The sequence below is a fragment of the Lissotriton helveticus genome, chromosome 11, assembly GCF_964261635.1.
Source record: "Lissotriton helveticus chromosome 11, aLisHel1.1, whole genome shotgun sequence".
In the NCBI taxonomy this organism is placed as follows: Eukaryota; Metazoa; Chordata; class Amphibia; order Caudata; family Salamandridae; genus Lissotriton; species Lissotriton helveticus.
This window is the reverse complement of record NC_136072.1, coordinates 44,906,182-44,928,827: the sequence shown is the minus strand read 5'-3', so window position 1 is coordinate 44,928,827 and position 22,646 is coordinate 44,906,182.

Sequence of the window (22,646 nt, the reverse complement as noted above, 5' to 3'; positions counted from 1 at the left end):
GAATGAAACAAAACATGAGCCCGAGAAGTCAGGGGGCAACCATGTATAGGCTCTATCATGGCAGATGAAATAAGTACCCTTAGCGGCTAAAAAGGCAGGGGAAGTCTGAGATCCAAAAACGTACGTTTCTGTACAGACACTCTTCCCTAGCTGAGCTCTGGGATTCTTACCAATGCCTTGCAGACACAGGTGACCTTGATGGGGTACGATCCAGATAGGGGACGGTCTCTTGGCTTGCTGTTTCTCACTTACTGTAGTGCCATATCCGGTCACATTCCAACCTACATATGCGAGTATCTCATCATCCGAGGCATCTTCGTAAGAAGTTACTTCCTTGATCATGTCAACTATACCCTTGACTAAGGCGCTAGTCTTGAGGTTGTCTTTTACCGAGCGTAGGGGTTGGATTTCTCGTGCATATATGAACATTGTCCTATATGCCCATACTGACCCATTGCGACTAAATGGCAGGACCAAATAGGGGATACCTCTATCCGTGGTATGGGGCATGAGACCGCACACCCAACAGTTGGTTGTGTTCATTACAAGTTGGTGTTGGTGTAATAGCTGAACGAAGGAGTTATTAATGAACTCTAATCTCCTATTTGATTCATGGTCAGGCAAAGAGTGGAAAGAATGAGAGGAAACAGTAGGGGGAGGTATGGGTAATGTAGTAGGCGTGAATGTCACATGAAAAGAGAATAAAACATAGCTTATCAAAAAGACCATTACGCTAAATAGCATAAAAATACACATCATTATAAAAATTCTCTTCCTCATTGTTTTCAAAAGTCTCTGCTTAAAGTTCATTTGTTTGGCAGTTCTCTCCACATCAGGAAACTCCATCCTCTCTAAGGTGCTGCCCGCGGCGGTAGGTTGTTTCTGCTAAAGGATGCTTCCGTCAGTCTAGGGTGGCTCCCTTGGACCAACTGGAACCAGCGACCTATCGTCGTCAGCTGCACCCAAAAGTCTTTAATCAACCGTGACCCTAGCAGCGGAACCCGGATGGCGGTTCGGAAAAAAAAAAAAAAAATAAGCAAGTTACCTAGATGGGAGAATCTGCACTTTCAAAAAAATAGTATTTTGGGAGAAAAAAACAAACTCTTTATTAGTCCACAGGTTTTTTCTCTCGGATTTCATAAAAATAAATCACTTTTACTTTAGTCTGTTTTTCTTGGTCGTAAGTTATAGCGTCTTTTCCCGGGTACTGTCTGGTCCGGAAATAGTAGCTCAGGTTCCACAGAGTTCAATTGTTCTGATGGCGGCGTAGTTTCTTGAAAAATGTTCCCACTCTTACAATCACGTTTAGCTTCTTTTACACGTTCATCAGTTGTGCGCTTTGAGTCAGTGCCTCCTTTTTGGACCCATTGGTCATGTGGCAGAGGGAAGGGTATCTTCTTACAATGGATCCCGTGGACCCAATTGGCCTTCCCCTCCACTTTAACAGTCGACCTTGTAGACAGGAGGACGAGGTGAGGCCCGGTCCATCTGGGCTGGTCGTTTCTTGTCCTCTGGAAATTCCTGACCAGTACCCAGGAACCGGGGTCAATGGAGTGACCCGGTGTCTCAGAGACCGGAGGCAAGGTGTTGTGGACCTGTTGATATAAAACACGCAATTTAGCCGTCAATTCATACAAATAGTCAAGCAAAATGGGGTGTTGTAGCTCGCTAAACTTCATGGGCCTAGGCACTCCCCATATGTTGGCTGGCCGACCAAAGATTATTTCATAGGGGCTGAGTTTCATTCGCGAATGCACGGTCATTCTGGTGGATAGGAGTGCTAAAGGTAGAGCGTCAGGCCATTTAAGACCTGTGCTCGCTTGGATTTTGGCCAATTTAAGTTTAAGCGTGCCATTGTAACATTCCACTAATCCAGCTGATTGGGGATGATTTGCAGCGTGGAACTTCTGCCTAATGCCTAGCCCTTCACACACTCTTTTCATCACACAACCCACAAATTCACTTCCGTTGTCCGACCAGACCATTCTAGGCATTCCGAACCTGGGGAAGAACTCTTTCACAAGGGCTTTCGCTGTGGACAAGGCAGTATTGTCCCTTAGGGGATAGGCTTCTACCCACCTTGAGAAGGCACAAACAACCACAAGCACATATTTTAAGTTGTTGCACCTCTCCATGTGTATGAAATCTAGCTGCAAAACCTCGAACGGATACGTAGGAGGTGCAAAATGACCAGCTGGAGTTGGGGTTCCCCTACCAGGATTGTGCTTCAGACATACCATGCAATTCTTGACAACATTCTCTGCACACTTGGGAATCCCTGAATTCTTCCACACTGGGGCCAACAACTCGCAAATCCCTTTCGCGCCGATATGGGCCATCCCATGAGCCATTGTAACCACTGCAGGCACATATGCATCGGGTAACAACCATCTCTGTTGCTCTGTCGATTCAATCCAACAACCATTTGCATCCATTCTCCCTGTACTTTCTTTCCACATGCTTAACTCTTTCTCCGTGGCCTCAGCTTGGATAGACTTCACACTTTCTATCGTGTCTTCACATATTCCAACATCACCAGTCCATCTTTCTGGGCTCGCAACATACATTCGGCTCATCATATTCCTTGCAGTTTCCTTTGCAGTTTCATCAGCAAATGCATTTCCACGACCAACATCATCAATCACTTTCTTGTGTGCACTACATTTCACGATAGCTACTCTCAGGGGCAACGTCAGTGATTCAAGAAGCTCATTCACCAACTGACCATGCTGAATCTTAGCTCCATGCGAAGTCAGGAACCCACGTTCTCTCCACAATCGTCCAAAACTATGAGCCACTCCAAAAGCGTACTGACTGTCGGTATAGACAGTCACTTTCATTCCTTTCGATAACACACATGCTCTCGTTAATGCCACGAGTTCAGCGGCTTGAGCTGAACCATGTGGTATTCGCGCAGTTTCAACGATTGTGTGCAAAGTTGTGACAGCATATGCTGTAGTCACGTTACCATTTGGGAGTTTAAAGCATGAACCATCCACCCATAATGTACCATCACATTCAGCAAGAGGAGTGTCGAATAAATCAACTCTTCCTTTTGTCTCTTCCTCCGTTCTGAGGAAACAATCGTGCTGTTCTGAAGCATCCGATTCCTCAGCAATTGGTAACAATGTGGCTATGTTCAGGGTACTGCACCTTTTGATGTGCACATGGCTCGCTAGTAACGTCAATTCATAACTGGACAGTCGAGCACTAGTTAAGTGCTGTGTCTTGGTCCTATTTAACAATGTGTCTACTGCATGCGGGACCATCACGATTAGTGTATTATTCATTACTAGACCTGCAGACTGTCGAATAGAAACAGCTGCTGCTGCTGTGGCCCTTAAACAACTCGGCAATGCTCGTGCTACCGGATCCAAAGTTGACGAAAAATAGGCGCATGGCCGCTGTCTATCTCCGTATAACTGAGTCAGCACAGACAATGCACAGCCCTCCTTCTCGTGGACATATAATGTGAAAGGTTTATTGTAGTTGGGGTTACCTAACACAGGGGCCGAACATAATGCTGTGCGTAATTCGAGAAAACTTTTCTGACATTCATCAGACCAAGGAATGGGATTGGGTGTATTTGTACACGTTAGTGCCAATAAGGGTTTGGCTAATAACGAAAAATTTGGAATCCACTGTCTACAGTATGATGTAATGCCCAAGAAAGCGCGTACTTCTCTCTGCGTTCTTGGCACATTCAATTTAGCTATTGCCTGAATTCTTTCTGGGGTCAGTTTCCTTCCCTCCTTCGATAAGAGATGACCTAAGTAGGTCACTTCTTGTCGACAATATTGGAGCTTGGAAAGTGACACCTTGTGATGTAGATCACATAGATGACGCAGTAATTCCAACGTGGCCATTTTACATATTTTCTCAGTATCTGCAGCTATGAGCAAATCGTCCACGTACTGTACGAGAGTGGAACCTTTGGGCAAAACCATTGCGTCGAGCTGACTTTTCAGAGCTTGACTGTATATTGAGGGGCTTTCACAGTAGCCTTGAGGAGCGCGTTTAAAACGGAAACTGCGACCACCTAAACTAAAGGAAAAAATATCCCTGCTTTCCTCAGCAATCGGGATACTGAAGAAAGCATTCTTCAGGTCAATCACCGAAAACCAGGATGCAGAGGCTGGAATCATAGTCAATAATGTTGTAATGTCGGGGACAACTGGGAATTGCGGCACCACTATCTTGTTTACCTCCCTAAGATCAATCACGAATCTATACACAGGTGGCTGAGAAGGGTCAGTTTGTTTTAAAACAGGCAGAACAGGACTATTGCAAACATTGCCTCGTGTTTCTTCAATTACGTCTTTTTCAATCAACTCGTAAACAATCGCTAGCAAAGCTTTTCCGCCCTCATTGGATATTCTGTATTGGGGAATTCGTGGCATTTTGACATTCGGTTTCAATGTTACAACATACGGTGGAATTTCTAAAAGACCTACATCATTCGGACCAGTAGCCCAAAGAATATCTGGAAGAAGTGCCAATTCTGCTGGAAGCGTATTTCTCGACAAATACATGGGAGAAACCACTTTCTTACCTAAAGTCAGTTGTACTCCTGAAGGAGAACAGTACAAAGTCGCATACAATCTTTTTAGCAAATCTAATCCTAGCAAATTTTCACCACAACCTGTTGTCAAAATAAGGGGTGCTTCGAATTCACAAGGACCAACAGAAAGAGATAAAGGGTCAGAAATCGGATTTCTAACCGGGGCGCCAGAAAAACCTACGGAAACGTTCATTTCGCCAGACAAAGGTGCGCCAGGGAGTTTGGAGTGCATAATAGAACTCTTTGTAGCACCAGTATCCAACAGAAAAGGTTCTGACACACCCGATGTAATCACCTCAACGTAAGGTCCACTCTGATCTATTGGAACTGAAACAACTCCCTCTCCTTGTCTAAGGCTGTCCTAGCAATCATTATTCTCCCACTGCTCATTTTCTGTGTAATACTCGTCAACGTAGTATTGAGCTGTCCTGTCAGATACGTTATTTTGCTGGTCAAACCTGTTCATAGAGTTTTGTGGTGGAGGGGGACGTGCGTCCTGAGGGGCGTTTCCACGCCCTCTACCTCTAGGCGCTTGCTGACTACCACGACCTCTTACGCCAGAGAATTCATTTGTACGTTGCGGCAGGGCAGGACAGTCATATTTGTAATGACCCTCTTGTTTGCAGTATAAACACTGGTTGGGACCTACGCGGTTTTGATTGTAATCGAATCTCTGCAAGTTTCTCTGAGGCTGCTGAAAAGTGTTCTGGTAGTGATTCGGACCATTATTATTTTTATTACCACCACCACGTGGAGGATAGGCTTGCTGTAGCAAAACCTTCGTTTTCAGTTCTCTGGTTTTCTTCTCTACTTTATCTTTCTCATCCTTGTCTCTATTCTCGTAGTACTGTGCGGTAGCTAATATCTGGGCTGAAGATGAGACTGCCCAAGAACTTTCCGAATCTTTTAATTTTCTACACAAGTCTGGAAGTAAATTGTGCACAAATTTATCGACAAACAATCTCTGACCCCCTTCTGTGGTCATATCTTGACCGCTGTGGTCAATGAATGTTTCTTCAAATCTGGTGAAGAAATCTGAAACAGTTTCTTCTTTCTTTTGCTTGCATGCAGATAACTTATCCCAATTTACGCGTATTGCAGGCATTATCGTTTTCATGTAATCTACTATTCTACCAGGTAGTTCCGCTATCAGAGGCTCAGGCTTGGCACCACCAACTTGTCGTGCGTCTGCAGCAGTAATATTAGCCCACGTGTCACCTAATTCCTGGTCATGATCTACATGGCGAATTTTTCCCCATAAAGGCTGTGGAACAACGTTCCCGAATAACATATCGATATCGGCCAAATTCATTATACATGACCCAGCAGTTTGCGACAATTCTTTATAGTACCCTGCAGGATTTTTACGCGGATCTGGTAGTGTTTGTTTGAGTGCTAAAACTTCAGCTCGCTTCCATGGGACATGTACCCATACTCGGTGAAAGTGGGGCAGGACAGGTGGGACAGCTGTCGCGTCACCCTCTCTCCATTGTGGGGGAACTTCTCTCATAGGGTATTGTCGTGCCTTTTTCCTACTAGATGCACTATATTCCGATGGTGACCCAGAACTACTTCCCTTACTTCGATATGATAATAGCATTTCAACTGCTTTTTCCACATCGGGACCTACAATCATACCTTGACTAAACTTAAACCTTATACGACACATCTCTTGTGGGAGGCAATCCTGATCATTGTCTTCTAAATCCTCGCAAAGAAAAACACACATCTGTTCGAACACATATCTCTGTGTCGCTGTTTCCCATTGATGGAAAACTTCCATGACAGACTGTAAATCATATTTTGCAGTGTCCAAGACCCATTTCCGAGCTAAACTATTCAGGGAATCTCTCTCTTGATAATCATGCAGTTGACTTCGCAACTGTCTTCTACTTATGTTAGGGGTCGTAGCAGGCGACCCGAAAAGGGGTAAAAGAAGATTAGTAACAGTGCTGGCCATTTTCTGCCGAAGGGAAGGTGAAACGGAAGGACAAACAGATGAAAAAACGGGGTGAGATAAGGCGGGGGCAGAGATGGCAGAAGAGGTATGAGGAATAATAGAGGGGGTACTAGGCAAAATCATAGAGGGGGCATTAGGAGATGTAGAAAGTACTGTAGGCAAAATCGTAGAAAACACAGGTGAAACAGAAGTGGTCGGTGGGCCTGGAGGAGGCTGCACCGAAGAAGTAGGAGCCAGCTGAAGAGCAGCTGGTGGGTGCTGTGGAAGAGCCAGAGGCGCAGTTTGTGCAACTAAAGGTTGCGGGGGTGCTGTAGCATTCTGCGCATAGGGGGGTGGCGAAGTTAATAATTGCGACATTAATTGGTCTTTTTCACGCTCTTTTGCTGTCCCTTGCTGAAGAGACGGCAAAACTGGATAACACTTATCTATTGCCATTTTACGTTGCCTGTGCAACTGTTCATTTATCTGCTCTTCCTCATTATCTTTAAACTGCACGGCAGCTTGCATTACTGAAAGTCCCCCTTCTCTCTTATTTTTCGTAGCTAATTTAATTTCTTTTTGTTTGGCTTCTTTGCGCCATATGCGGAAAGAGTCAAACATCGCCGGCCGGGCTTTCTTTTTGAAGAGTTTAACTTCAAGGTTGTCTAAGATTTCAGAATCAAAGCTACCATATTGGGGCCATTTTAAAACACCGTCTTTCCTAGTGTATTTAATCCATACCTCGTTGTAAACGATGGGGCCTACCCCATGTTTAACGTATAGCTCGTAAGTCGGAGTTCCAACTGGAGGAACCGGACATGAGTCCTCCAATCGGGAGTCCCTATTATTACTACCAAGACAAAACCAATTCCCGAGTCTAAGACTAGGCATCCTTTCTCTCTAGTCTAGTTCCAAAACTTCAAAGGATTTATCGACTACGATATTTGTCGTGAAAACACGAGTCCTTCGGTTATGGTGCTTGCAAGAACCAATAAAAACCTTTATGTATCTCCAAGATACCACAAAGTAAGTCCAACTAAGGACTGGGAGACGCTCCACTTATACTTAACTGAAAGATATCGATGGCTTCACCAGAAGACTCGTCTCAGCGTTTCGCTCTACCGAAAATTTCAAGGGTCCAACATCAGGGCGATAGCCAGGGCAGCAGACCTTGTAGCCGTCGGGAAGCGGGGAACCTCGTAGTAAAGACCTTCGGACCACGTCGACATGCAGGGGTCGATGAGGTGGTGGGCCCTCCTCCGGAATTTTCACACGAAGCTCCTCACGATCTTCAGGCTGATTGGTACCACTGGAATCGCCCCAAACGCTGGGCGCCAACTGAGGTACTGGGTTTTTAACAACCGGTACAGAACCGGTAACCCAGCGGTGCCAGGGGATCAACACACCAGAGACCTCGGGTTCTCCTGAGTCAGACCTACAGAAACTTCAGAGTCTTCCAGGTGAAGTCAAAGATTAGTTTATTGGCTGCAACCAAGGTGACAGGGTCCTAGAAGTACGATACAAGTATATTCAGGAGACTGCACACTTTTACAAAGTCAGGCTTCTCTTCTTATATCCAATATTCAGCCTTGAGCAAAACATTCCTTGGATTCGTGGTATTTCATTTATGGTTACTGATTACAAAAGAAAAGTAGAGTCATGATGACATGTACATATTTCACGTCGTGCTGCCCATAACAAATCATCCGGCAAGGCCCAACATTTCATCAGATATCGCTGGACCCCTAATAAAAGTGGTCACCTCCCCATCATAAAGCAAGTGAGGAAAAGGAGTGGAGAAAGATGTGAGCGAGATATGGCAGGTGTGCGTGCTGAAAAGGTTTTATGGCTGGTTGAGCCTAGATGCTATCTTGCTCGGCCACTGGGAGGGAACTGACCTAACGAGCTCGGCCTGGGGCAATGGTTCTAACTTGTACTGGGGTCAGGGATTAGTCGATCAAGGAGTATGTGTCCTTGTGGAATCAAATTCAACTGGATTAAGGCCTATGTAAAGGGCAACATGCAGCTAAGGGTTCAGAAGGTGAATGACGATTTCGAGGTGAAATCGTCACTCGAATATGCCGAAAATACATGTACTTGATGTACTCGTCATTCTTGGTCTTTTGATACCAAATTCGTCCTATTTCGACGAAGTTTTTATTCTCGAGTCCGGTACTATAATATGAATCCAGATTTTTCAGAACCACACAGCGAAGAGTTCTATCATGCACTCTAAACTCCCTGGCGCACCTTTGTCTGGCTTAACTAATGTCTCGGTAGGATTCTCTGGCGCCCCAGTTCGTAACCCAGTTTCTGGTCCCTTGTCTCTTTCTATAGGGCCTTGTGAGTTGGAAGCACCTCTCATTTTAACGACAGGTTGTGGTGAGAATTTGTTGGGTTTGGATTTGTTGAAAAGGTTGAATGCAACATTGCATTGTTCTCCTTCGGGAGTACAGCTTACATTGGGTAAGAAAATGATCTCTCCGATGTATTTGTCTAAAGATCGGCTTCCACCGGAATTGCGTTCTCTCCCTGATTCTCTTTGGGCTACTGGTCCTAATGATGTGGGTCTTTTGGAGATTCCACCTTACGTTGTAACGCTTAAAGCGAATGTTAAATTGCCACGCATTGCCCAATATAGGATTTCTAGCGATGGTGAAAGAGCGCTTTTATCAATCATTTATGATTTAATTGAGAAAGGTGTGATTGAAGAAACAAGAGGTAATGTGTGTAACAGTCCCGGTTTGCCTGTCCTGAAGCGCACTGACTCTTCTCAGCCACCTGTCTACAGGTTTGTGATCGACCTTCGAGAGGTTAATAAAATTGTCGTGCCACAGTTTCCTGTTTTTCCAGACATTACTGCTTTGCTGACTATGATTCCTGCCTCAGCTGCCTGGTTTTCGGTTATAGATCTGAAGAATGCTTTCTTCAGTATTCCAATTGCCGAAGAGAGTAGAGATATTTTTGACTTCTCTTTAAGATGCCGAAGCTTCCGGTTCAAGCGCGCTCGTCAAGGCTATTGCGAAAGTCCTTCCACGAGAGAGAGGGTTGTGCATAATCAGTTTTGACTCAACAATTCGGTGATAAGCGGCGTCCATGTGCGTATTTCTCGTCGACTTTAGATCCGGTAGCTAGAGTATTGCCAAGTTGCTTAAGAGCTACAGCGGCAGCGGCTGTTTCTATCCGACAGTCTGCTGGATTGGTGATGGATAACACGTTGGTTGTGATGGTTCCACATGCAGTGGATACTTTGCTAAATAGAACCAAGACTCAGCACCTTACTAGTGCGAGATTGTCGGGCTATGAGTTGACGCTTTTGGCTAGTCATGTGCACATCAAGAGGTGTAATATATTGAATCCAGCGACATTGTTGCCGATTTCTGTGGACACAGATGGTCAGGAACAGCATGATTGTTTTCTTAGGACGGAGGAGGAAACAAAGGGGAGAGTCGATTTAAAAGATACTCCTCTTTCGGATCCTGATGGTACGCTATGGGTTGATGGGTCATGCTACAAGCTCCCAAATGGCGATACGCCCGCGGCATATGCCGTGACGACATTATGTACGATCGTTGAAACTGCACGAGTGAGCTATAATTCGGCGCAAGCAGCAAAGTTGATTGCATTAACGAGAGCGTGTACTTTATCTGAGGGAAAGAGAGTAAATGGGTATACCGATAGTCAGTACGCGTTTGGTGTAGCACACAGTTTTGAACGCTTGTGGAAAGAAAGAGGATTTCGCACATCGCATGGGACTAAGATCCAACATGGGCAGTTGGTGAATGAGCTTTTTGAGTCACTTACTTTGCCGAAGCAAGTTGCGATTGTGAAGTGTAGTGCTCATCGGAAGGTTACGGATGATGTTGGTCGTGGTAATGTGCTTGCGGATGAAGTTGCGAAAGAAACAGCGAGAAATGTGATGAGTCGAATGTACGTTGCAGGCCCTGCGAAATGGATTGGTGCAGCTGGAATGTGTGAAGATACGATTGAGAGTGTGAAATCAATCCAGGCTGAAGCTACTGAAAATGAAAAGATTGTGTGGAGAGAAACTACGGGTAGATTGGATTCGACTGGTTGTTGGGTTGAATTATCAGAACACCAAAGATGGATGTTGCCGGATGCATATGTGCTTGCTGTAGTTACGATGGCACACGGGTTGTCTCACATTAGTGCAAAAGGGATTTGTAAGTTGTTGGCTCCAGTGTGGCAGAATGGTGGAATTCCTAAGTGTGTGGAGAATCTGGTCAAGAACTGCATGGTTTGTCTGATGCATAATCCTGGCAAGGGAATCCCAACTCCAGCCGGTCACTTCGCACCTCCGACGTATCCGTTCGAGGTGTTGCAATTGGATTTTATCCACATGGAGAGATGTAACAATCTGAAATACGTCCTGGTGGTTGTCTGTGCCTTTTCAAGATGGGTAGAGGCCTATCCCCTAAAGGATAACACTGCTGTATCCACAGCTAAAGTTTTGCTCAAAGAATATTTCCCTAGGTTTGGGTTGCCAAGGATGGTGTGGAGTGATAACGGAAGTGAGTTCGTGGGGAAGATCATGAAGAGAGTGTGTGAGGGTTTGGGCATAAAACAAAAATTCCATGCTGCGAATCATCCCCAATCAGCTGGATTAGTGGAATGTTACAATGGCACTTTGAAGCTGCAGTTAGCCAAAATTCAGGCGAGTTCTGGTCTCGGCCCGATGCTTTGCCATTGGCACTTTTGTCAACTAGAACTATAGTGCATTCCCGAATCGGACTTAGTCCGTATGAAATTGTCTTTGGTCGACCGGCAAATGTGTGGGGAGTGCCGAGAACAACAAAATTTAGTGATATTGACTATCCTGTGTTGGTGGACTATTTGTATGACCTGACGGCTAAATTGCGTGTCTTGCATAAACAGGTTCACGATAACCTGTCACCAGCCTCTGTGGACCCAGGTCACACCATCAATCCTGGTGACTGGGTTCTCGTGAAAAATTTTTAACGGACCAAGAACGACCAGCCCCGCTGGACCGGCCCTCATCAGGTGTTGCTGTCTACAAGAACATCTGTAAAAGTCTTTGGGAAGAAATATTGGATCCACGGCGTACACTGTAAGAGGGTACCTTTACCTCTGCCGTACGACCAGTGGATCCTCGAAGGTATTGCAGACACCGAGACTGAAAGGTTGCCAAAGTTCACACCGTTCAGCGACGCTGAGTTGGTACGGAGAGGGACTGAGAAAGAAGACGATGATGTCTTACAAGCAGCTGTGCCTTCATCTTTGAGATTGAACACCACTGAGCCTGAACTGCTATTCCAAAACCAGACAGAGCTTGGTAAAAACCGTTATAATCTACGACCTAGAAATAATGGACTAATAAAGAACAAGTAATTCCTTTTTGATTTTAGAACTGCACTCTCTCAGCCAAAAAACTGTTTTGATAATTTTTTTTTCCTTTTTCTAACCGCCATCCGGGTTCAGCTGTAGGGTTGCGGTGTAAAGACTTGGGATTGCAGCCGTGTAGACACAAGGTCAACGGTTCTGGTTGGTCTTAGGGCGTTCCCTGGACTGACAGACGCACTCCTTAGCAGAAGAAAACCAACTGCCGCGAACAGCTTAGTTAGAGGATGGAGTTTTTTGAGATCGAGAGAGTTGCTGAGAAAATGAACTTTAAGATGAAACTATGTAAAATAATGCATAACAAGTACTTTCTGATTACATGTATTCTGATGTTTTTTAGCATGACGTTAACTTTGGTGGGTTGGATTGTTTTTACTACTCAGGTGTCTTCTGCACCCATTTCTCAACCTACCACTTTTCCTACTACTACTTCTTTGCATTCTTTTCACATCTTACCTGAACACGAGCAGATTAGGTCAGAATTTGTACATAACACATTCGTACAGCTACTGCATCAACATCAGTTGGTAGTGAACATTACTAATTGTTGGGTGTGTGGTCTTATGCCACATACTACAGATAGAGTTGTTCCCTATCTGATCTTACCGTTTAGTCAGAATGGGTCGCTATGGGCTTTTCAGACGATGTTCATTTATGCCCTGGAAGTCTATCATCTGCATTCCATGAGAGATAACTTGAGTAATCAAGCCTTGGTGAAGGGAGTTATGAATATGAGCAGAGATATCAATACGTACAGGACTATTCCCAAGGAAGAGTTATCGGCTTATGTTGGATGGAACACGACCGGATACAGTGTTAGTCTGAGTGAAAAGCAGAAACGAAAGAGGTCACCTCCAATTTGGATCGTACCCCACCGAGGTCAATTTTGTCTGCAAGGTAATGGCAAAAATCCGAAAGCTCAGCTGGGGAAGAGTGTTTGTACTCAGACCTATGTTTTTACGTCTCAATCGTCCCCGCCGTTTTTGGCAGCTAAGGGCACGTATTTTGTTTTTTACAACAGAGCATATACATGGTTGCCCCCTGATTTTTCAGGAACGTGTTATGTTGGATACTTGTTGCCTCCTACATATACTGCCGCTGCAGATTACCACAAGACAAGAGTTGTTAGAGGTGTCTTCGATCGGGAAGATACCGCTGGACAGGAAGTGGGAGACTTCTTTAAGGGTTTCTTACCGTTTTGGGGACCTATGGCTAAAAGTAGAGGCTTACGGCAATTGACGAGAGTGGTTGAATCCACCATAAACGAAACTACCGGTGCCCTTAGTAATCTGACAGCTGAGCTTCAAGCGGATCGCCTTATGACGTTACAGAATCGTATGGTTTTAGACGTCATACTCGCAGATCGAGGTGTAGTATGTAAAGTGATCCAATCCAGTTGCTGCGTTTTTATCCCAGATAATGCTCCGACGGTATACGAGGCCATTTCCAAGTTACATAAGATCTCCGAGTCTATACATGTGGACGAAGGAGATTGGTCATTAACTGGATGGTTTTGGGGACTGTTATCCGTTTGGGGATGGAAGCTTCTGATGATCATTGGTGCGGCTCTAGCGGTTCTTTTCTCATGTTGTCTTTGTGTACAGTGTGGTCCTGCCATATGTGGCCTTTGTGCTACTACATGTGTCAGGAGACCGCCTGTCTCGAGAGAGATACACAGAAAAACAAGATAATGCTTCAACAGCACCTTGGTGATCTGATGAAAATCGACATCGACTCAGATATAGACTGAGTAATTGCCTATGTAAGGGCAAAAGGAGGGTCTGAGGTTCCGTGAATTCTGAACCCGTGCTTTAAATGTCATGGTTCCATTACGATTTTGGTAACAAGGAACCGTAACTAATGAGTTCGGCAAGTATGAGTGTTTTCGCCATGTTACACACAAGGATTCACAGTGTATTTGAAGATTCCGTTCCGAACCATGGTTTTCATTCTGTGTAAGGCAGCCATTTTGTGGTTGCCCTCACATAGGCCGATGACTGCGGCTGACTGGGTCTTTAAGACGCGTGCCCTTTAGCTGGGGTTTGTGCTGACTTCTACATGACCCGAAGTGAACTGACCTCGTTGCCTGAAGCTGACCTTGCTGAGCCAGTTCTTGCCCGCTAGCTGATCAAGACTAAAATCAGAGCGCAGGACATCGTAAAGTTTTACTACACACAAATATGCCTTATCCTACTCTTACCTGTTTCTGTTTCTTTCTTTATGGTCTATTTATGATATGGGTTGTGGCCTCTTTTATTATGGGTTCGTTCGGCCTGTCTAGAGAAGAATGTTGGGTATGTCAGATGATTGATCATGGGCCGGACAACTGAAAAGTGGGTTTTACCATCATGCGATACTTTTTGGTGTGGATACATGTGATTGGACAATTCATAAATATTAGGTGTTTGTCTGGAATGTGATTTGTGGCATAAAAAGGGATGACTTGCTTTGTAAAGGTGAGCAGTCTCCTGAGAACTCATACTGTGATGATTTCTAGGACTTCTGTTACTGGCTGCAGTCAATAAATTCGATCTTTGACGTCACCACGAAGAGTCCCGTGTCTCTGTATTCTAAGGCAGGTGGATCCGAAGACTTTGGGCGTGCCCCTGGCGCCGCCAGGTTCTAAAATGCCCGGTTCTTCAATAGGAATACTGCTTCTTCCATAATATGTGGTATGGACAATGGACAAAGTAGTTCTTGTTCTAGGGGTCTCCCGCCTGTCCCCACATCAGTGGAATTAGGTTGATGATCATAGTAATTAGCCTAAGAAATACATGGATACATTGTGGGAGGTTGTTTTAGACCCAGGTCGTGTACACAGGAGCATGATGATTTGCGAATACATTGGATCAGTGTTTTTTTTAATTGTCCATGGCACAACGAGTTTATTTTGCCTATGTTTTTTTTTTTTTAATAGGAGGTGGACTCGTCGAGCTGCATGTTACTTAGCCTGAGCATCTACTCTAAATAAAACCAGTTTTGTTTTATGACCTTTCCCCTTACCTGCTTGTTTATTTGTAATACTATTCTTTGATCTACTTTCACTTGGGGCCTGCCCACTCATCGGACATGCGCCTCATCTGTTCTACCCGTCCAGGAGTCAGTTACCACATAACCACACCCCAAGAGTGCTGCCATGCTTCCGTTCTTTGGCACTGACCTTTGATTGCATGGTAGGCAGCAGTGTGTGTGAGAGAGACAGCAGTGGGTGTGTTCAAGGCAGAGTCAGCAGTGTGAGAGAGACAGCAGTGTGAGACCTTTTATTTATGTTTTGGTTTTTGAAACATAAATAAAACGAATTATTTGCAATGTCAATAGCACAAACTTGCGTAAATACGTGACCTATTGCATTGAAAATGCAATACAAATCGCATTTGCGAGAGATTAAGCTATTGCCATTGTAAATGACAATGCCATTTATTTATCTGTTTTCAAAACCAACACATAAATAAAAAGTTTGTCATTCACAATGCCAATAGCTCAAACTTTTCCAAAGGCGAAACCGTTGCATTGTAAATGCTTGTTCTATTTGTGTTGCAGAATGCAGCGCACATAGAAAAAGACAAAACGAGGAGAAAGAAAGATATTTCTCTCCGTTGTGCCTCCCTTACGCCTCCCTTGTGGAGACATACGTTTTTGGTCCTGCCTCATATTTACTATTTGGTGTAAATCTGGGGCAGTGTCAAAAAGCCCTGGATGTTGCTGGGAGTGCCCTCAGCAACACCCATTGCACACCCTTTTAACGCAGAACACTGCGTTAAAGGGCACAATATTTACGAGGTAATATTAAGCCAAAAGAAGTGGCTTAGTGCTGCCTCGTAAATATGGAGCAGACTTCTGTGCCACGGAACACCTCAAAAAGTGATATTCTGACAGCACAAGGGGCCTCATAAATGCGGCCCTAAATGTTTTGGTGCTGGTTACCCTCTCTGACAACCCCTGGATATAGATTCCCTTTTAGGCCCTTTTAGGAGAGAGAGTATTTTGCTTTGTCAGCTTTGTCAGCTGTAATGCTGGATGCTATATAATTGTATGACTGTGTGCTTGCTGGTGCTCAGAACAGGTGGGCTGAGTTGTTTATGGTGACAAGTCAAAAAATAACAGCTAACGGCCTAATTGTTCACTACCAAAAAATATTTCCGATGTCTGTTTAGTATGAAAAGTTATGATAAACCCAGAGAGGCTTGATATATTGATTGTGACAAATATGTTAAAATCAATAGGAATTCAAGGGTTTCTCAATAGTTACGCCTACAGAAGCATAGTTTGTTACATAAAATGTAACATATTACCTTTGTACAGAAGGACTATAATATTATTCTCTGCCTCTGACAAACCCAAGGGGTGAAAGATTTGCAGTGTAATAATTCTTGCTAGAATCTCGTCTGCCAGGATCTTGTCATAAAAAACATTAAATGGTACATACATCCATGTATATAAGTATATATCCACATGAAGATATATAGAGGGGTAGTGGGTATGCACTATTCTGCCATTGATCTGTCTGGGTGTCATTTACACTCTACTTCCATCCATGACCACTCACCACATGGGGTAATGGTTTAGTCCCAATCAGTCATTGGCTCTCTTGCTCTGTAAAAAGTGGTCAATTTTTTTTCTTCTTCTATTTTTTTCATTTATCTTGCATATGTTGTTGAGTTTATGTGTGTTTCAATGCGATTGTGTCAGAGGGTGCATGTAGCAATGAGTCAAAGGATGGACAAATGATTGGCTGGTTGCAGGAGTGCAAAGATGAATGACAGAGGGCATGTATGATGATTTATTGAATGCCTAAACCCACCAGAGACTGAAAAGGCATTTCCATTCATAAGACAGACCTTTTGGCACTGCCAATGCATGTTTATGTTTAACCAAACTCTTTCCATATTATAGCTTTATAAGCCTGCCATAGTGGACTTTACCGGTAATTAAAGGCCCACTCCAGCATTAAAGGCGGAGCTGAGGGTGAGGGCCATAAGGGAGCGGGCCTTTAATGGCCGGTAAAGACAGCAATGGATATGGCTTCTAAGTCTTTATTTTACAGGTGTTTCTGTAATTGTTCAACAGATAATAGTCACGCGCAGAGCCACGGCTGTTAGCTGGCAAAGTGCTCGGCCAGCCCCTCCCTCCCCAATTGGGGGGTGGGTGTTTGAAGGTGCTGCCAAGCTCTTTGCCGGGGCCGGTTTTCAGCCGATTTTGGTACTGGGCCGATTTTGCAGCCCTGTAACAATAACGGCCCCCAGGGGCCCACAACCGGCGCCCACCCGTGCGGCCCACCAGGGGATTGCTCGGTGCCCGCTATGGCCAGTCCGGCCATGGTCGGCCCCTGGTTCCCCCTAGGCTCAGCTAAACGGCTTTTCATCATGCAGCCGAGACAGGGAGATCCAGGAGATGAGTAGCATATTCGATCCCGTGACACTGTGAGCTACGGGAGTAGGGCTCCCGGAGGGCCCTCTGCACGTCCTCTGCCTTTCGCTTTCCCCTGCCCAATCCATGTATTTTGGAAAAGCAGGTTAAAGAGAAAGGCAGAGGCTGTACATTAAGACATTAATGTTGCGAGCCGCGTGCCTATACCAGTTCATATCGGCAGCTGCTGCGCCGTTGTCTTCAGTGGAGCTACCAACATTCCAATGTTCTACTATAGCCTTATAGCCCGCCGTAGAGGGCTATACCGGCTAGTAAAGGCACTCTCCAGCGTTAAAGGCCCCGAGCGGAAGGCGAGAGCCTTTAACAAGGGAGAGGGACTTTAATAGCGGTATAGCCCATCTACGAAGGGCTATAAGGCTATTAGAACATTCTGTCACTAGAGGACAGAATGTTCTAACAAAAAAGAACAAAGCCTTAAGGGAGTGTGAGGGGGTTGGAATCCCCTCAGGCAGCCAGAGCACTGAACAAAGAAGCATTGGAATGTTGGAGCTCCGGGCTTACACCAGGCATTATAGGCCCAGAGCACTGCATTGTCTGCAATGGAGCTCCCAACATTCCAATGTTCTAATTTTTGTCATTACAACGCAACTTTTACAACGCAAACCATTACAACGCATTGCGCTGGGGGGGCGCTCTAGGATAGGGAATATGTTTAATGTACTATCCAACACCTTCCCTACTATCCACGGGGACTGGAGTTGGAATAGTAAATTAAACAATTCACTATCCAGCGCCTAAAAGCATTATGCGTTGTAATGGTATGTGTTGTAAAAACCGCGTTGTAAAAGCATGCGATGTAAAAGCATGCGTTGTAATGTCATACATCCTTTATTGTGAAACATTATGACAAATTCAATTGCCCGCGTATGTTAATTGTGAAAAGCAGTTGTAGAAGCCAGTAAGCCTTTACCAGTTAGTTGTTATCATATTGTGTCACAGGCCATAGTCAAGTATTTTATTACACATTATTTTGCAGACTACCAGAGCAGACAGGGGTTTGGTGTTGGCCACGCACTCTGACAAACACTCTGGGCTTATACTGTGATGATTCTTTTTAGGCCCTGTTGAGAGGGGTTGCATGTTGCATTGTGAGATGTATTTTTATACATATTTGTAATTTTATAACTGTATGCATGATGATTGCTACTTCCTGTGCACGTTAACCCCTTGCATGCTCATGATGGAACCATTCCGTCACGAGCCACGGTGGGGTTGTGCTGGTGATGGAATGGTTCCGTCACGGCCGGGCCGCCATGCCTGCACGGCGCTGATTTCGCGCCTGTGCGTCACGTTCTATTGAGCGGGCGGGGCCGTGACGGAACCATTCCATCACAAGCACAGCGCCACCGTGGCTTGTGACGGAGTGGTTACGTTACGAGCATGGTGGCACCGCGCGTCCCCCCTCCCCCCTAGCGCCGCGGCGGAATTACCGCCGCGGCCAAGGGGTTAATAGGCCACAGTCGGGTAAGGACGAAAGGCTTCATCAGTTTGCTGGGAAGAGTCTTGGCAGGCTTCATTGGTTCGATATGTTTATTATGAAACGTTATGACAAAGTCAGTAGGCATGTGGGAGTGTGAGAGCCATGTGTTAAGGTCCATGGTGGTTTAAGGATGGATAGTTATCACACTGTGCTAAAGCCCATAGGCATGTATTTCGTTACATGGAATTTCACGTCTTACCGTCCTCAGCAAGGGTTTGCTGCTGGTGACTCACCAGAACATATCATGAGGATAACAGATATGCACTACAATAATCCTTGTTAGGTGCTCTTAGGAGCAGTAGTATTTTGCTATGCCAGCTGTTACTTTGTTTACATTTGTGTTTTTATGGCTGCATGCCATATGGTTTACGCTCAGCACAGTGGGCTTGAGTTGGCCATGGTGACAACACAATGATAAAGGCAATAGGCCTGATTGTTTACTCTGACAAGTTATGATAAAGGTAGTAGGTCTGGCATAATGATATGTCAAATGTCATTTAAGGGTAGATTGTTATTTTTCTGTATTAAAGCCTACAGATAGGTTTTTGTTGCATGCAATCTCGCACATTACCGTAGTAGGTAAGGGCCTCATTTATGAGGATTTGCCATAGGGTAGCACTGCAGGCCTTCCTGCTGCACTGCCTATAACTAAAGAAAAGGGCTGGAATGTGCCGTATTTATAGATACGGTGCATTCTGTCCTTTTCCGCTGCGCCGGTGCAGCATAGGCTGCTGTGCGTCAACACAGGCACCTTTGCACTATGGTGCAAGGGTGCCTGTGTTGCAGGGATGATTGTTCTTGTGCAGGAAGGGACAGTGCCGAAGGGACACCTTCCTGCACAAAAACAATCACAAGAGGCTTTTTCCTTTTTCTATGTGTGCTGTAGAATGCATCACATATAGAAAGAGGAAAAAGGAGGAGAAATAAAGATATTTCTCATTTTTGTGCCTCCCTTACGCCTCCCCTGTGGAGACATACGTTTTTCGGCGCTGCCTCAGATTTACGATTTCTCATAAATCTGGGGCAGTGCCAAAAAGCTATGGATGTTGCTGGGAACGCCTCCAGCAACACCCATTGCATGCCCATTTAACGCAGAAAACTGCATTAAAGGGGACAATGTTTACGAGGCAGCATTAAGGCATATAAAGTGGCTAAGTGCTGCTCGTAAATATGGACCGGGTTCCTGCGCCACGAAAAGCCACAAAAAGTGAGGCTCCGATGGTGCAAGGGGCCTCATAAGTGAGGCCCTAAATGTTTTGGTGCTGGTTACCTCCCTCTGACAACCCCTGGATATAGAAGATTTGCACTGTCAGAATCCTTTTTAGGCCCTCTTAGGAGAGAGAGAGTGTTTTGCTTTTGCCAGTTGTAACTTTGCATGCTATTGTACGACTGTATGCATGATGGGTGACAGTGGGAAAGCGTATGCTCAGTACAGGTGACCTGAGTTGTTTATGGTGACAAGTCAATGATAACAGCTAAAGGCCTAATTGTTCACTAGCAAAAAATATTTCCAATGCCATAGGTCATATCTATTCATTGGGAAAAATTATGACAAATACAGTAGGCTTGACATATTGATTGTGAAAAATATACATTAAAATCAATAGTAATTTAATGGTGGATTGTTATTTCTGAATAGTTACCCCTACAGAGGCGTATTTTGTTACATGAAATGTAACAGATTACCTTCGTAAGGAAGGACTGTAGTGTTATTCACTGCCTCCAACAAATCCTAGGGGTGAAAGATTTTCAGAGTAATAATTCTTGCTAGAATCTCTTCTTAGCTGTCTGCCATGATCTTGTCATAAAAAACATTAAATAGTACATACATCCATGTTTATAAATATATATCCACATATAGATACAGAAAGGGCCTGTGAGTATGCACTATTCTGTCAATGGTCTGTCTGAGTGTCATTTGCACTCTGTCAATTTAATTCAGTTTTAATTGTTTTAATACTTCCTTCTGTTTAAATGCGTAAATGCTTTGGGGTGCTAAAAACTCTAAACCGCACCCTGGATCTACTTCCGCTGGAGGCCAGACAGACTATGACTCAAGCCTTGGTAACTTCCCGTATAGACTATGGGAATGTGCTATTCCTAGGCACTACAGAAAAAAGCCTGGGACGTCTGCAGGTACTCCAAAATACGGCAGCAAGTTTGGTTCTAAAACTTCCCAAAAGAGCTGCATCAAAACCTGCTCTTGCTGCTCTACACTGGCTCCCTATTAGGAAGCGTATTTTGTTTAAAGCACTCCTATTGTGCCACAGGATAATATGGCACAGGGCACCCCTTATCTCCAAGACCTTGTCCACATCCATGAGCCAAACAGGTCACTTCGTTCCAAAGGTACTGGCTTACTGAGGACCCCCCGTGTAAATAAGGCTAAATTGGGAGGCCGATCTTTCAGAATGTTAGCAGCCAGAAACTGGAATCGCCTTCCTGTGGGCCTGAGGCTAGAAGAAACTGAAGCTAAGTTTAGAAAACTTTTAAAAACCTACCTTTACAAGCTATAGAGAATAGCCCAGTTTCACTGCACTTTTCTCATTCTCCACAGCGCGGGACACGCCGAGATGGCGTCACCATGCGCTTCATAAACCCCTTTATATATTACATATATATTATTATATATTAAATCATGTGTGTGTATCTAGCATGTGATTGTTATTTATGCTGTATTTTGTATTGTTGTACAAGCTTTTATGGTATTTTTATATCGAAATAAAGCCTATCAAGCAATCAATCATTTGCACTCTGCATCTATCCCTGATTGTGTACTACACACAGGGTAATGGTTGAGTCCATATCAGTCTTCGGCTCTCTGCTCTGTGAATGGCGGCATGTTCTAATCACATTTACATCCACCTGAAAACGAGTATGCTTCAGTCCTTCAGTTTTTAATTGTCTCCTTTTATAGATTTCTTTACATTTTTTTGCTTCTACTCTTTTTATTGAATTTTTTTAAAGAGGATACTACAGCTCTCCAGGCAGTGCTAAGAGGTAGCTTAATTGCTGCTCATTTTATCTGCAGTGCACCCAATCCCTTGGGCCCACTTCCTCTAAACCAAGAAACAATTACAGAATGCTGGTGTCCACAGTGTATCATTGTTTACCATTCCAAGATGGCCAACACATTGGTTCTAAATGTGGCGGCCATGATGGAATTTTAACACAAGATAGGCTATTGCAATACTTCTGCAAGACAGTCAGCCACTTCTGTGTTTGGTTTGGTTATTAAAGGTGATATGGCAGCCATGTTTAGACGGCAGCCTATTTTCTTTTCTACTTGTATTCTTTTAATTTATCTTACATATGTTGTTGAGTTTAATTTCAATGTGATTGTCTCAGAGGGTGCATAGATGAATGCGTCAATGGATGGATGAATTAATGGATGCAGGAGTGCAAAGATGAATGACAGAGGGCATGTATGTTATTGAGTGCCTAAACCCACTAGAGACAGAAAATGAATTTCCATTCATAAGACAGACCTTTTGACATTGCCAATGCTTGTTTATGTTTAACAAAACTGTTTCCATACTATAGCTTTATAGCCCGCCATAGTGGGCTTTACCGGTCATTAAAGGCCCACTCCAGCGTTAAAGGCTGAGCTGAAGGTGATGGCCATAAGGGAGCGGCCCTTTAATGGCTGGTAAATACAGCTATGGCTACGGCTCCTAAGTCTTTATTTCACAGGTGTTTCTGTAATTGTTCAACAGATAATAGCCACGTGCAGAGCCACGACTGTTAGCTGGCAAAGTGCTCGGCCGGCCCCTAGGGGGAGGGTTGAAGGTGCTGCCAAGCTCTTTGCCGGGGCCGGTTTTCAGCCGATTTTGGTACTGGGCCGATTTTGCAGCCCTGTA